This window comes from Danaus plexippus, chromosome 11, assembly GCF_018135715.1.
Source record: "Danaus plexippus chromosome 11, MEX_DaPlex, whole genome shotgun sequence".
Taxonomy (NCBI): domain Eukaryota; kingdom Metazoa; phylum Arthropoda; class Insecta; order Lepidoptera; family Nymphalidae; genus Danaus; species Danaus plexippus.
Window position 1 is genome coordinate 867479 of NC_083544.1, and position 14599 is coordinate 882077.

The 14599-nt window shown below is 27.5% G+C and overlaps 1 protein-coding gene across 2 annotated transcripts in view; it reads left to right on the plus strand.

Moving 5' to 3' along the window:
• Positions 1-776: 776 nt before the first annotated feature.
• The window catches only part of LOC116765657 (glutamate receptor-interacting protein 1), a 144731-nt gene continuing 130908 nt past the window's right edge, over positions 777-14599 (plus strand). For both annotated transcript variants that reach the window (XM_061521996.1, XM_061521997.1), the window contains exon 1: positions 777-977. The gene's annotated coding sequence lies outside the window, so the exon portion shown is untranslated. The remainder of the gene's footprint in view (positions 978-14599) is intronic.

Below are 14599 nucleotides of genomic sequence, written 5' to 3' on the forward strand. Positions count from 1 at the left end.
CATGTAGCGACTCCGTTTGAAAAATGCTAGAAGTAAACTTACTCACTGATGTTTTAATACTGTTATCGTTTTCTTAAATTATCTTTTTTTTTAAGTTAGCATCATTTTGATGAAAAAAGGTATTTTATGTTTAGATCTAGAAAAAAAGTTAAATTATATTATTTAAATTAAGTTACGTAAGGCGTGAAAACTAACAAGTCTATTAAACATATATTTACAGAAACATTTTTAAATAACTGTGACCGATAAATTATTAGTAATTTTTCATCATATTTACTTTTCTGATATTAAATTTTGTTATTAATATCTCCCCCGTAGTTACTATATGAGATATTAAAAAAAATATAATAAACAGTCATCATATTCTTTTGTAGCTTCCAATATAAAGAAAATTCCTCAACAAATATTTTTTAAATAGAAGTATCTATTTAAAAAATATTTTTTTGTTAAATAACACAATTAATATTTTACTAGTTTATAATTAAAGATATATTCAGTAAGACAAAATAAGCAAATAGGGCGTTCCCTGTGATCTTGAATCTTTTCTATATACAGCTCTTTATATTTAGATCCGTTCAGGTCCAATGAACTTGATTTTAGTCCTCAAAACGAAATCACTTTTCATCACATTCGGTCCGATCAATACATTATAATATAATCGTCATTATAACTCTTAGCTACTCAAAGGATTGGCAACTATTTTATTGTGCTTCGATAACTTTGTTGCTTGACTGAACAGCGTCAAATCTTTGCCACGCGTTTTGCTATTGAAATTTGAACAGTATCGTTCAAACCGTTGTGAGGGGAGGACGCACGTGTCTATGTCCTCCTGAAGTTTCGTTACGAAAATAGTATGGTGCATTTTCGATATCTCAAATGTTGAGTGTGTGACATTATTACTTGTGCGAAGTGCTTATTTGGAATTATATGACAGAATTTTTTTTTATATTTTCTGTGTAGTTGAAGGATTTATACTAGTAAGTACCGTGTTATATTTATTGCTAAGACCTTTATAATTATAAGGATTATCCTTTTTGATGTTATGATAGTCTTTTATAAAAAAAAAAACAACGGGCTTGCGTGGGATATATGAGCTTCGCCATTTGATGATTAAAAAGATGAATTATGATGAAAAACATATTATTTATTAAATTTATAACTGTTAGTAAAATTGTTAAAAAATATCTTATATGTGTTTTAATAATTTTATGGGACAGGTCTATGTGTAATATTAATATTATGTTAGGAATGGGCAAATTATAATAGCGGAAAACTTGGAAATTCCGAAACTTCTCTTAATTAAAGTTTGTTATTTCATTTATGTTCCATTCAATGTTGACTTTTCTTTGTTTTAATATAATTTGCCAAATTATTAACATTATTATTATTCGCTGATGTTGGTTTTTCATTCTTGTCCTGCTTTAAGAGAGTTTTTTTTTTTTATAATACAGCATGTATTGTGAAATATTTATAAAATTTGGAAAAAAATAATTCGGTACTTTTTAGCAGAATGTTATACGTTGTCTCATTATGGCCGAACTTTTTTAACTCTTTCATTATAATTTTTACTATAAACCTCACAATTGTCCCGATTTTGTATGTAAAATTGTAGGGACAGTAATATAGGGATTGTCCACGTGAGTCATGTCACTGAACACACATATATATGTATTTAATTGATACTAACCCTAATATATATATATACAATCCCTATCTAATTATTTATTGAGATTTTTAATGAATTAAACCTAAACTTTTTACTCTTATTTTGTTAACACGTGTGACTTCTTTTGTTTAACTTATTAAGTTACAAAGATATATGCTTTTTCGTGCGTATGTTATTAATGATTATTCGGAGTCTATATAATTCCCTCAAAAATAGGAAATTATAATAAAGGTGTCAGATACGACAAAGTCACGGATGTTTACCGACGAAACGAATCGACCTCTAATAAACTATAGATTTACGATTGAACATTGAAAACATTTTAATACTAAAGAGAACTATAACTCTTAAAACTTTGAAGTCGAACATACGACCGTTAAAAAGTGAACCGATTACTTTGAACGCTTAAAATTTGTAAACAGCAAAAAAAACTTTCTATGACGTTAAAAATCATGACGTTGGAGCCAATAATATATATTTTTTTTCATTTTCAAGATTCCTTTTCAAACATAATTAGGGGAAATTTTATTTTATATTTTCGCTATTCCAGCTAACAGCTAGATCATTTGAATTCCAAATGTTTAGCCGACACGTTATTCGTCGTTACTTTTTATTGAAATTACTTTTTCTTTTCTTTCTTGTCGCGTAAATGTTTTTGTGGTTATATCAACAAAAGGGAAAATTAAATCAGAAGTTTGGAACTACTTTATATTTTGAAAAAAAAAAAGTAAACACAATATTATATTTTAATTGCATTCAAAAAAGTATTGTACTTGTCTTATAAAAACATAATACTGAAACAAAATGGTATTTCTAAGTGTATATTCATAGTTTATGAGTAGTATATGATGAGGGCTATTGTTTAAAGATTCTACATATAATGAATTCCAACAGTAAACTGCATAAAGTAGTCCAGTGGGTTGAGTCACTAAGTCCTGTCATTTATATAAAGAACCCAATTACGCTAAAATACTAAAAGCAAACTAATGTTGTCATGAAGTTTTGATTACTATTAATTCGTGTACTATTTAAGATTACTTTCCATCATATAACTGAATGTGAAATTCTATTGCGACGTTCATTATCACTCAATAACTATTCCTATTATTAATCATAAAAGTTTAGACTCGTATTTTTTATTAGAATCAATACAGAAGAAAAATTTACAATAATTTACTTTATAACTAACTACTTGTAGACTATGTAGCTTACGTTGGAGTATTTTCTTTTAAGAGCGCTGTGAGATTTTATAGTATTAAGTTGGAATCCACTAATTGAATAAGTAAGTTCTGACACATCACTCCATTAAGTTGTTAATATTTGTGTATAACAAAACAATATAACTAGTTTTAAAACCGTCCAGTATGGTTTATTTTATAACTTATGTTGCTTAATTATTTTCCAAAAAACTAAATAACAAACGTATTTCTTGTAATTATTTTTAAACATAAAATAGAATGGAATTAAAAGGGTGTGTGCTTGTGTTTGTATGTGGATGTATTTGTCTATATCTGTACAAGTGTATGCCAGGTGGTAGACAGACACCTTGTTTTATAGACATCTGCATCGTAATTATATATATATATATATATGTATGTATGTATGTATGTAGTAAGACAATCTGACTTTTTAACTTAAATCTAGTTGTTATGGTTTTTGTTTAATACACATGTATTTTTTCTATAACAATATTTATATCATTTTAATCATGACATTCCTTTTAGGAAAATATTCTCGTTTTTATTCTCAGAATGTAGTGAAGGTTGGAACTGAATAACAGTAGTCGGATGTTACAGTGCATTTCTTAGATTTTCTTGTGTAGCAATGTTTGAACTCCTACCACGGATTCCGCGAATAATATTTGATCAAATTTAAAATTTTTCTATTTACTTGTCAGTTTTAAAATCTTCAAAGAATTTTTAAAACAATATTTTTTAATAAATATCCTATATACTACAATGATACAGTTTTCGTTAAAAAAAGCAATTTGGCGTACTAAGGTTTGGGGTTACCAGTATAATCTAGTGTATTTCCTAAAATAAACAAAAACGACTGCAGTAAAAGGAACAAGCATTTACTTGAACAAACTTTACGTGGTTTGGGGATTCTTAAAATTTTAAGGAGAGCGCTCGTTCAAAATATTTGCTTCTATTGCACTCGAATTTTATAAAAGTTTTGTTTTCAATTCATTTCAATAGAGTCGTTCTAAAACCTTTAAAGCCTACTTACAAATCTATTGTTTTTTAATGAAAGAAATGTAACGAAATTATTTGCTAGGAGTTTTTAAATTACTTGGATTTAATATCTACAAATATTATATTCTTAAAGGGATATAAATATGACTACATTTTAGTAATGTAGATTAGTTTTAAATGTAACTTGTACTGATTCCGCTGAGCGAGTACTACCATTTCTTTTGCAGATACTATTTATCCTTCATTGGTTATTTAAAAGAAATTAAATTTTTCTAAGAAATCTTTTATAGTTATCCTTCTATACTAGTATTTTTTACCTCTTCTATTTGAGACCACTCTAGGCCCTAGGGCGACAATCCTTAACAAATCTACAGGTTTATAAAATTGCGCTGTTTCATTACGCTTGAAAATATACTGCAGAACTCTGGTATTCTAGAATTTTATGGCAGATAAAGCTTTTAGAGCGTTGGTAACTCTGAAAAGCTATAACTCGTATCAAACAACGTCAGTACCAAAAACCATCAAAATTTTTTTGGTAAAATTTTGGATATTCAATTTTGAATCATAAAATAAAAATAATAAAAAATAGACATGTTCAACATTTAAATTTTAGGAGAAAAATATCATCAAACCCAGAAGAAATAAAACGAGAGAAAAGCAAATACTCTGACTGATAAATGCGTCAAAATTCATACACTACTATACTTAATTGAAAGTTTAAAAAAAATATATAAAAATAATCTACCTAGACTATGGAGAATATTAATATTCCTTTATATAAAGACATCGATATTTGAACGGCTGTAAATAAAACTAAAAGGCCAAAGGTCGTTAAACATGTATTCCTTTTGAGGTACTCAATAGCGGATAAAATATTCTAATACGTCAATACAACGGTATTTGAGTTCGTTGTTCAGTTAAAATGTTTCGTATCAAAGAAGAGGCTTCTCGCACAATAACCTTTGAGTTCCTTTAACTTTGGGATCTCGATACCGAGACTTTGCCTTTCAAGATTTTTAAAATAAGTATCAGAGTGTATTTGTATTGAACTTCCAGCTAGAAAATCAATGTGATTCGGACTGCAAGTTCTCAGATTTTTACAGCTTGTTTTTATTTTAGAAAAAAAGTTTTAAAAATTGTTTTATGTTTTTAGAACGAATAATATAACGGAGCTTCAAATTATTATAAAAATTCAGTAAGACTGTTTGATTTATTTTATATTTTATAGCATTTTAGTTCTGAATAGTAAGTTAAGTTGAACTGAATAATAAATATGAAATTATATTCTAATTTTAATTATGAAGTAAATTAGATGTTATTGTATCAGCACGGACGTGTCGATCTAAAAAATAAAAGTGGTTACTAATATAAATGGACATGACTAAGTATTTTCAATATTAAATTTAATATCTTACAAGTTAAACCACTTATCGCCTTTATTTAAATTTTTATAATGTCTGATTAGTATTTATTTTATAATGTATTTAGTATACTTTTAATATTACTATTAAAATTCTAAACGATTATAGCATTCCTACATATTTTGTATATAGTCAAAATTATCAATAATCAAATCAAAATAGCTTAAAGAAATTTAATAAATATAACGTAGTATATTCTTATAATATAAAAGCTTTTCACTTAGGATGAAATGACTAAGATTCTATCAGCTACTAGGTCAAGTGTCAGATACTAAGTGTCAGGCGTATTTAATGTATCGAGTTGCTGAGTGCGATTAGTTTTATGGATATCAAATTTCTCTATCCGCTTCTTCAAGTTGGCTTATTGAATAACTATTAATATTCGTATATTTATCAGATATTGGCATTTCTGTTCGTCATATGCATGTGGTATGGAAAAATGTTCATGTTGGTGAATGTTCTATATAACGAGTTTCCGAATTTGAATAGAATCATTAACAAGACAACTGCATGTTATAAATGTATATGAATATTTATATGAATATTTTTGAACGTACCTAATAAAATATGTGCAAAAAAAATCTTTTTGAACGTAATAAGGTTGATCCAAACATTTATTATTACGTGAAATTAAAAATGCACAGCCTTTGATAAAAAGACATGTCATTCTTCAGTTTAAAACATTATTTTTTAGACCATGATGTTTTTAAATGCCTGAACATTATTTTATATATTTTTTTTAAATAAACAAGGATTTTTTTTACGACGTAATAAATTTATCTACATTAGTCATATAAATTCATAAATAAAAAAATATTACAGAGTATATATTTTATCTTTTTTACAAAGTGAACTGCTTGAAAAATTGTTCTTGTATATGAATAATATTTATTCCTTATTCACTCTTCGTATTTTTTTAAACTTAATAGAAATGTATGTTTTTAAAGTAGTTTTAAATAATTTGTCACAAATTATTAGAAACATATGGTTAATGTATAGGTGAGAAAGACGCTTTTTTGTTAAAAATAAACTCTATAAGGTTTTATAGATTATTTATTAAGAAATTAAATCAGTACAAAATTTAAGATCTTAATTTGGGGATAAGATTTTTTTTTTACTTACCTATCTTGAAATAATAGAACGGTAAAAAATTATAAAATTATATAATGTATTTATTTCTTTAACACTCGTAAGATTAGTAGTGACCTTCATAAAAATTATTTACATCTAAAGGATCTCTTTAGATCAAAGGTTACGTAGAAAGGACGGTAAAAATCTACTGAAATAAGAAGTCCTTATTGTTGAAAAATCAGGTCCATCATACATAATAAAATACAAATTCAACAGAAACGCGATAAATATAGTTTTAATAATACATTACTATGCAATTAACGGTCTCGATATTTACACCCCCTGCTATGTTGGGAATTTAACTTGGACACTTGATCGATGGCTGGCGATTTCAATTCCAGGCAGTTAATATTAAAATTGTTACAATAGATAGATTGATAATTTGTTAAATAGTCCTAGTGGTTTAAAGACAAATGAAATTTCAAAAGGTTAATAGTTAATATGCTAGTATGTTTCGTTATTTGTTTCTAAGTTGTATACATTTTTAGAATATAATACTTTTTAAACTATTAAAAATATATACGAACTTTAATTTTTTACTGGTTTAAGAATAATATTCAATATGAGTAAAGATATATTTTGCTAATATTTTACATATTAGGTTAAAGAAATGGGCGCTTTAATTATATTTTTACAAAATTCAATTTAAAACCATTCAAGTTTAAACATGATTACTTAATTGTTTCAACATCACAGGTTCGTATTCTGTCTTTATTTTTATTTCTGTTGAAGAAATTTTGTTATTTCGTATTGAGAACTATGACTGAACAGAGCCATCTCTTGTTAAGTATCTTTAGTGTTGCTGAATCGGTAAACCAGTAACAATTTTTCGTTCTCTCAAAACACTAAAAAAACGACGTTTTCCAAAAATAATACTAAGGTCATCGATCTGATTCTACCGATACATAGAATTTTATCAAAATATTTTCAGCCGTTTCCCATATACAAATAACATACATCCATAGATGTCTATGTACATAAATAAAAATTAGCGATACAAAAAGTAAATTATAATAAACCTTTGCACGGTTATATTATAAAATAAAATAATATTTAATTAATTGAAATGTTAACATCAAAACCTTTTCATTTACTTTCACCAGCAATGCTGAGTAAATAAAAAAAGAATATTAAATAACTGAGTTTTGTAAATCACGATACGTTCATAGACAGTCAAATACCGAATGTACAAAGTTTTTATATAATATATTACGTTAATAAAAAAGGTTCGTGCGAATCAGACAACAGAAAAATTTAATAAACTTTGTGCTGAATCAAAATCCCTTACATTTTAATAAAAACGTAAGAAAAGATTACATAAATACATTTTTTCGGTTTCTTACAGAAGAAATCAATTATTCTTTCTAGGTTTCCCCATGTTTTTCCCTGTTACCACTCTTCATAACTTGATTCCATCAATCATATGGGATGAGTAAATGTATCTGTCTCACCATAATATCTGTTCCAATGTATAACTTCCAATGTCGGATACAAACAGCCTTGTTTCCGATACGTCTTTACTATTTAGTTACTCACCTTTATTTATACACGATTCAGCGCCAATATGAAATTACAGTAAAAATAGTAATTACTATAATTCTTTATTTGTGACAATCAATCTTATTTATTAAAACTAACAAATTGTTTTTATGATAAAGAGAATATATATATATATATATTGTATTGTATATGTAGGTGTTGTAAAACTTATCTAGAAGTGCGCTGATGTTTGTTACAAGTGAGACACATTTTCTTGAAATATTCAAGAACTGTGAATCATAGTGGGGCACTCGTTTCGTGTGATATATTTTTATAATAATGTTTTAGACAGAACCTAATATTTTAGCATCATCTTAACACATTACTCTATGTTATATGGAAAACACTTACAAGGCTTTAGGTAGTATTTTTTTTGGTGACTAGTGCTGTTTGTGAAAGACGCTTAAGGCTTGTAACAATTTATACATGAAAAACAAATGACACAGATTTAATAAAATATGATAATATCTTCTATTTTATAAGACAATTTTTTTATTTAAAAATTACACGGCTTTTAAATCATTCGGAAACAAACGAGCGGAAAAGGTTCATTGTTTATGAGCTATATATATAACCTAAGGTTCGTCAATTTGCCTTTAATTATTATTAAACGATAGAATAATGAGATGTAAAAAAAACATATATATAATATTTCCAGTATGGATTTTTCTCGCTTAATTTACTTGTATATACATTCCCTATGCCTTATACACCTCTTCTAAGATGAAACATATTCATAGAAAGTAATTTCGTAGTTGATGTATTAGAACTCAAAAAAGAGACTTCTAAAAAAAATTTTAACATTAAAATTAAAGATACATGTTAAATAGTTTCAGTTCTAGAAGTAGGTGACATCTTTTTACGAAATGATAAAAAGTGAAACAGTTACAACTCTAATTATTACGAAACGTGTAACCGGACCCTTTATAATGAGTGGAACCGACCGGTCCAGATAAGCTCGGCTCCACCGTCGCCCTAACGACGTCGTGTGTAAAACGTCACCGGCAACGTGTAATAATTGAAATGGCAACGGTTCTGGGGCGAAAAGACGTTAACTCGCCCGTTGTTTTGTAACAAATGCTCTCCAGTTTAGCGAATTTTGGAATTGAGAGGGAAATGTTTTAAATACAAGGTTATTTGTTTTACTATTATTATTCTTGTTAATTTATAAGTCTCGTTACCCTTAATTAATTTGCAATGATTGTTTAGTTTTAAAATGATAGAAAAGATGAAATAGCGAATATAGATTTTCTTTTTTCATTTCATTTTTAATTAAAGGTAAATTATATATTGAAGCAATATATGACAATCGTGTGAGCTCCTTGATACAAAAGGGCATATTTCGCTACAATGCCGCATAACATAATACCTAATTAATTAAAATTGAGGTAATTTCTCGACTACGCACTTAATTAATTTGTACGTGTACGTGTAAAACATGGGCGTGGATTGGATGGCAGAACATTTTTAATTAAATCTGTTACCATCACTGCCATATTTTATTTATTTTAGTTTTCTCATCGATGACACTTCTTTGAGCCAGCAAAAATTGATGTATGCTGATCATTGTTTGATGTATTAAAGTACTTTTAGTTTGGAGAGAAACCTAATTTTATCAGTTTTGCCATAAGTTGTACAATGTATGGAATATAATAATTTAACTCTCTAATATATATTGACACAGTATACTCGTTGTTAGAACCTTTTAGTGCTTTCTTTACTGAATACTTAAAGACTATTTTTTGACAGCACTACAGATAACGAATAGCCAAGTAATGTTCATTGGATACAATATCTTTACTTACATATATGTATGTCTATGTATTACGCAGTCCAAACTGAGTATTAAGTCATTCTTCGCTCTGTACAAAATGAGTATGAAAATAATAATAGGTAGCAAAATGTTCATTTGCTGGAGGTGGATCAAAATAATTCTAAGTTAAGTATTCTTCAACACGTAAATAAAGATGCCTCCAAGAAACTAATAAACTATATAGCATTTTATATAGAGCGTACCAAAGCCATTGAATATTGCATTTTGCCGACGCTGCTCAGTCCTTTTTATTAAACTCGGCTCTGTACCGAACAATAGCTCACCAACACAATAATGTCAGGAAATAATTTGTTTTGGGACACTTTGTTGGATCAGATTTTTACTGTATAAAACTTAAGTTTGTTACTTAAGTCTGGAAATGGCAATCCGCTTTTTATTGAATTACTTGCACATTTGCGGTTTGTTGTAACAATGAGGTTAGTGTGAACTGAATTAGCAATGACGTAAAATTCTGTTCCAAGTAATAAATGGAAATGTTGTTTTTATCCCAATAAAGAAATTTGATTCTCCAATTTCTATTTACGAATCCGTATCGAGTATCGATCTAGAGACATCTATTTGGGATTTAAATTGAATTTGACACTTTCAGTTCCAGAGACATCAATCTTGTCCCTAGTGGTCAGACATTGATCAAAGAGAAAGGACCTTTTTATATGGTCGGATATGTAGCACATATTAGTAAATCAGAGTTTTTTTTTAATAAAGTATAAGTTAAATTATAAACACATGAAACATACATATATTTCTACGGCTTACTTGTAGCCTTCTCTCCCTTCATTAATTTTAAATGTCTCTGTACGTTGAGATGATAAAGTAAATGTATCTATATTTACAAGTACCTACATGTGTTTGCTTGTCACAATTATGTAACAATTGAATTTTGTTCAGAAATATTCTTAACCGAATATCACAGATAGAAGAGTATGAGTGCTGTAAGTTGCTGTAATTTAGTATAGTAATATATATATATATATATATGTGTGTTTTTATGGTCCTAACAACAATGATTATAAAGTCTTGAACGTATTTTTTTTTACTTTTATAAATAGCTTCAGTAGAAGTATGCATGCGATATTATAAAGAAATCCGAGTTAAATCAGAGCACATTCATCTAACGTAGATTAGACTAATCTGAAATCTAGTTCGTACTACTGTAAAGCCTGCAACATGAAATATGTCAGGAACTTGGTTAATGCATGTAAGACTTTATTTAGGAAAGATTTCCTTTATGTTACATTGTCAATGTTCATATAAAAAGATTTTTAACGATTTAAAGACGTTACCGAACATTACAGTTAAGAATTATTAAAAAAAGATCTCGTAATATTTGCGTTATCGAAATGAATTCATCAGTTTTAAATTTATATGTATATTTTATTTTGTTACGACAATTCTCTATATATAATATCTCATAGTCTTTCAGCCGTCAACGATTTCCTACACGCTGTCCTGAATAATGCATGAAACTTGTTTTATCATGTAGACGTGATACTTGTGATGTTGGCCGTATGGAGACAGCCACTTCCAATATATCTGACCATTTGAAAATCATAATTTATATTTAGATTGCGAATATTATAATACCTCAGTACATAAATCCATTAAACGAAATTCAAGCTGAATCATTTGATTGATTTGATTAAACATACATTATCAAACGAATTTCTGATACAACTTTTGATATTTTCGTTTTTTTTTTTCTAAGGTAAAACTCTATTTAAATGGTAATAAATAATTTTACTCAATCCGTTTTCAAATATAATTCACTGAATTAAAAGTTTCTTTAGTGATTTAATAAGGGTAGTTACTTTTATATCTCTGAGAATAATTTTTTTCTTGTTATAGAAACTTAATCTTTTCAATACAGTTTTGTCTGAAAAAAAATTTACTTCAACTAGTTTAAAAACAAGAAAAAGACGAATATTAATTTAGGTTAGTTTATTTCGTTTATCGTATAAAAAAATTAAAAGCCATGATATTTAAAATATTTATTTAAATTAAATCATCTTAATGATTGATTTTTATAATTGGAAGGTTGTAGAAAAAAAACGTTATATGTTCTCAGAATACATCAGCACTTTTAATGTATTAATTAAAAAAGAAATGTGCCATTTAAATGATTCGGACTCTAGTAAATTTACCCTTTTCAATTAATTATAAATCCTTGCGGTTTTCTTTGTGAAAAATATTGAACATCTTTATTTATATGGGTATATGTTGAATTGATTTAATATAATAAACAAGAAGAAGAAGATTTTATATATTATACAAAAACTAAATAAAGTCTAGTAAATTTTTTTTCATTCACAACATGGATGAATATTTTTCATTACCACTTAATAATATATTCACTGAAACAGATTTGAACACAGCAATGTTTTTAAGTCCTATCAAAGTTAGATACTAATATTTTGAGTTTTTTGTCGTCATTTCAATTTCAGAATACTCCGAACATTCTACCTTATATCGTATTGACGTAAGAAATAATGAAAAGATCCAAAAATAAAATTACTATAAAGATGAAACATAAGAATTCATAACAAAGATACTTTCAACAAATTCGTTGAAGAAAACGGAGGATTAAAGCGAAGGCGTCGCGTCAACAATTTCTAATTTCTGAACTTCCAGACCAAACGTGATATTTTTCATCGCTCTAAGCTTTTATTTCTGTAGTATCTCGGAATGAGACTCGAGAAAAGATTACCGTCTGCAATGACGAGATTTCTTTTATATTGTTGGCCGAAACTTGGTTACATATTATAATAAAGGCGTCTTAAATTTCTATTAGTTGTTGCTTTTCATAAAAAATTTATAATTTTATTATTATTCAAATATTACCGTTTATAAAATGTTCAAAATTACGAACAATCTTTATGTCTGTTCAGAATCTTGGATATTGAATCGAAAATATTAAAATAAACAATTTTTAGGCAACAAATTTCCATACATCTTATACTTTGTATTTATTTGAAGCAATAGCAATAAAAAGTTACTATTCTAAATTCAGATTTTATGAATATTTTCTACAATAATACAGCAACTCGTAGAGAGTTGAAATGGAATGTAGTATGCAGTATTATTGCTTAGGTACCTACCTCAAATGTCTTGAAGTATTTACGTCATCAGGAATGTGCAAGGATATTGTATACATTCAACATTCTTCCCAGGAGGCTTCTAGAAACTGAAGGTTGGAATATAAATGTAAAATTTTAGTACTATTTGCAAAGATTACATAAACATTAAATTAGTATAAAGGAAAACTACAAATATTTATATTATATATACACTTTATAAGTTTTTTATAAATAATTTGTTACCAATAAAACGTCACATTTATTTCAATGCTATTAAATTCTATCTTTTATATAGGTTGCTTCACTTTAATTAATATCTTGAAAACAACAACGTTACTAATAATATGGTGATTTTAATTCAGAAACTTTAATGAGCTCAGCAACGACAACACCCTAAAGTTACGCTTGCGGGACAACGGAACTGAGACATGTATAAACGAAATAGCCAATAATATTATAACAGGACAGCAACCTGTGCGTTTCGTTATATAGAGGACAGTACTGCATTCTACTCTTGTGTTAATATTAATTAACAAATACGTAATGATTAGCTTTGCTTTTCACGCCATCCTAATATTATTTACTTGAATTTGTCAAGTTTTAAATTATAACCACACAAACATACGTTCAATATTTCACATCTCAGTGATTATTTATGATACGTTGTACCGCGAACTAAATTGTAGACGTAGTAAATTGGGTAAATACCAAAATTTATGTTCAGCTTTGTTGTTGCCCACTTATCAAGACTTGGCTTGTGTCGACGTGAAGACTGAGTTAGCCAAGTTTAGGATTCAGATACCATATGCGGGGACTTTTACATCTTGATAATCAACATCAGGTCGTTCGGAAGATTTGAAATTAAACCAAGTTAATGTGCCAAAAATGAAAACTAACAAGAATTAGATTTTTACAATTCACTGTAGGTATGTGAGAATTTTAAAGTTATATACATTATACACATGCAATTTATATGAACATTTTTCGTTCACATAGCGTACTTATATTAAAATTAGTACAAAATTGATAATTGAATTATTTTAGCGAGGATTGTAATTGGAGCCATTAATTCATTATTTTAAAAGTATTGTAGGACAATGATTTCGCTTCCTTCAAACAGAACAGCCAACGTGCATCCGAATAGAATGCAGCCTCTAACCTTACCATTCTCCGTCTAAAACCATTTATTTGTCGAAAACTTTTGTACTACCTCAGTTTCAATTCAATAACTCGTCCCGCCTGACTTGGCCCATTCCAATTTCATTTCCGAATTCGTTGTCGGAACGATCTCCTAGCACTGAATTGTTTTATATTCTTAATGGGTTTATTGGATACCTTCCTTGTTGATCTATTGTTTATTATAATAAAATAATACAGAACTAGATCATTACATACACAATACAGCGTCTGAAAAATATCATTCATGGGATAATACGAATTAATTTTCAATTTTCTAGTGATTTTTTTAAATATATATATATATATATATATATATTGTTTACCATTCATTTCAATTAACTGTCATATTTTCTACAAATTGTTTAATTTTCAAACTCTTAAATCCGAAAAGAAACTTAAACTCAAAAAAATTAAAGAGAAATAAGCATTTTTATTGTTAAAAATTATTAAAAATGTTAAAAACTTTATTATCGTAACGAATTTCGATAAAATATGATCTTCCATTTTATGGAGCAATATTGAAAGCGAGACTACAAGGAATATTGTTAACTTCTATAGTA